The sequence below is a fragment of the Propithecus coquereli genome, unplaced genomic scaffold, assembly GCF_000956105.1.
Source record: "Propithecus coquereli isolate 6110/MARCELLA unplaced genomic scaffold, Pcoq_1.0 Scaffold35, whole genome shotgun sequence".
In the NCBI taxonomy this organism is placed as follows: domain Eukaryota; kingdom Metazoa; phylum Chordata; class Mammalia; order Primates; family Indriidae; genus Propithecus; species Propithecus coquereli.
Genome location: NW_012149174.1, coordinates 6,624,439 through 6,627,445, shown reverse-complemented (window position 1 = coordinate 6,627,445; position 3,007 = coordinate 6,624,439).

Below are 3,007 nucleotides of genomic sequence, written 5' to 3'. Positions count from 1 at the left end.
ATGTCACCACCATCCCCATCAAGATACAGAACACTCCCCTCACCCCAGAAATCCCCCACTCCCCTTTCCAGCCGATCCCTGCCCTCCTGCCCCAGGCAATCACTGTCCTGATGTCTATCACTACAGAGAGAATTTTCTAGAATTTCGTATAAAGACATGCATTCAGTACGTACTATTTATGTGTCTGCTTCTTTCTCTTAACATATTGGCTTTTAAACCCATCCACGTCATTGCCTGCATATCTGTGATTTGTTCCTTTTTATTTCTTGAACAGAATTCACCACGGGGGACAGAGCGCAGTTTGTTTTCCGTTCTCCTGTTGACAGTCATGTGTGTTGTTTTTCGTTTTTGGCAATTATGTCTAAAGCTGCTATGAATATTCTTGTGCAAATCTTGTGGACATATGTTTTCGTTTATTTTTGGTAAATACGTGGGAGTGGAAATACTGGATCATAGGGTAAGTTATATGTTTAACTTCAAAAAAACCCTGCCAACAGTCTTCCAAAGTGGGTGTACGGTCTGGCTGACCAATTTTGACTACTCATGTGATAAGCCAGAATTACCTCCCGACTGACCTCCTTTCCAAACGCCACGTGACTAATTAGCTGGGCTTCTGGGGACTGGAATGGCTGGCTCCCAGAGACAGGCTGGGTGAGGACCAGAAGCACAGGATGAAACTGGGGACATTGCCTGGCTGACTGGCCAGCCGCCCGCCTCCTGCTCGGGCTCCTCCTACAGGCTCTGGGGCCAAAGGACTTGTGGGGGGCCAGGCATCCCAGCCCCCTCTACGGAGATCCTCAACAAGATGCTCATTCAGTCCCTCGCATCAGCACCAGGTGGAAAGAACATGACCCGGGGGTGCCCTGAGGCTGCAGGTGGCCAGGGGAGGTGGGAGGGAGAAGGCGGGACCTCTCCAGTCCCAACTGGAGCTCGGTGCTCGGGTGTGAGCTGTTCGACCCCACATGCACCTCGGGCCGGAGAGAAAGAATTAGCCAGCCTACAGGAGCGCGGGCAATACTGTTGGTAGCAGCCCCACCCTGGCCTGGTGTCAGTTATCAATTGCTGCATAACTAAGTACCCCAAAACTTATGGCTTTAAGTGATAATTCTAGCTCATGATTCTGTGGGTTGACTAGATGGCTCTCCTGCTCCACGGGATTGGCTGGGGCACTAGGTCAGTGGGAGCTGGGGCATCCAACACAGCTTCTCTCCCGTACCCAGGGCTCAGCTGGGATGGCTGGAACATCTGGGGTTGACTGGGGATCCCTCTTTCTCCATCCATGTGGCCTGTCCATGAGGCTAGCTTGGGCTTCCTCACTGCATGGTGGTCTTAGGGACACTGGAATTCTTACATGGTGTAGTGGGCTGATTAGTGTCCCCCTCAAAATCCATGTCTACCTAGAACCTCAGAATATGACCTTACTTGAAAATAGGGTCATTGCAGATGTAACTAGTTAAGATGCGGTCACAGTGGATTAGGGTGGGCCCTAAACCCAGTGCCAGGTGTCCTTATAAGAAGAGTAGGGGACACACAGGGACGAAGGCCATGTGAAGAGAGAGGCAGAGATTGGAGTTATGCTGACACAAGGCAAGGAACGCCAGGGTGGCCAGAAGCCACCGGAAGCCAGGAGAGAGGCATGGAACAGATTCTCCCTTGGAGCCCTCGGAAGGAACTAACCCTGCCAACACCTTGATTTTGAACCTCCAGCCTTCAGAACTGTGAGAAGACAAATTTCTTGTGTTCTAAGCCACCCAGTTTTTGGTAACTTGCTGTGGTAGCCCTAGCAAACTAACACACAGGGTGACCGGGCTCCAAGGATGAAGCAGAAGCTACCAGTTACCTTAAAGGCTGAGCCCAGAGCTGACACAGTGTCACTCTGCCATGGGCTACTGGTCAGAACAGAGTTTGACAACCCAGGCACAACGGAAGTTAGAACGGGCAAGTTCTTTGTTTGGTGGGACCGGAGGATTGGGGGAGGTGCTTGTGCTGTAGGATGTTTAGCAAGATCCTTCATCTCCACCCACCAGATGTCAGGAGCACCTCCTGGCCCCAGGAGTAGCAACCAAAATGTCCCCAGAGATCGCCCAATGTCCCCTAGAGGACGAAACCACCCAGGTTAAGAACGAGTGGGTTACAGTAAGTAACAGGACCTGTGCAGATCCCAGGGGAATGAACTGCATACACAAAGCACGCGAAGACCAGAGTCTCACTGAAGAGGGAAGTTAATTGAAAAGATTCAGATACTATTTTATTTTCAAGGATAAAATAGAACATTCACAAGATGTGCTCTGAAGTTCTTTCCAGTTCTAAAACATAACATGATTGTGAGCATATTTAGACAGCCAAAAATTATACTGTAGAGGTGACAAAATCGGGCAAGATGGTGATTTAAGAGACAGCCCCAGCTCACTCTCTGTGTTAGTTGTCCACTGCTGCCATTAAAAATTACCAGAAACGTGGTGAATTTAAACAACACAAATTTGTTATCTCATTATCTCATGGTTCTGCAGGTCTGAGTCCAGCAGGAGCTCACTGGGATAAGATTGAGGAGTCAGCAGGGCTGTGTTCCTTTCTGGAGGCTTTAGCGGGGAATCTTTGTCTTTCTAGTGTCCAGAGCCCGGCGATGACGTTCCTTAGACAGGGCCCCTCCTCCATCCTCAAAGCCAGCAACATCGCACCTGTGTGACCCTACATCCCTCATCACATGTCCCCTGACCTCAGCTGGGAATGGCTGTCTGCTTTTAAGGAATCACGTGATTAGAATGGGCCCCCCCCCCCGGATAATCCAGGATAATCTTCGCAACTCAAGGTCAGATGATAGCAACCTTAATTGCACCTGCAACCTTAATTTCTTTTTGTCATGTAAGGTACCACACCGACAGCTTCTGGGAACTAGGACATGGACGTTTTTAGGGGAGGCATTATTCTTCCTACCATACTCTTTTCCACCGTCTTGATAGAATTACCCAAAATCTAGACCTAGCAGAATAGTGAAGCTCAGAAAGAG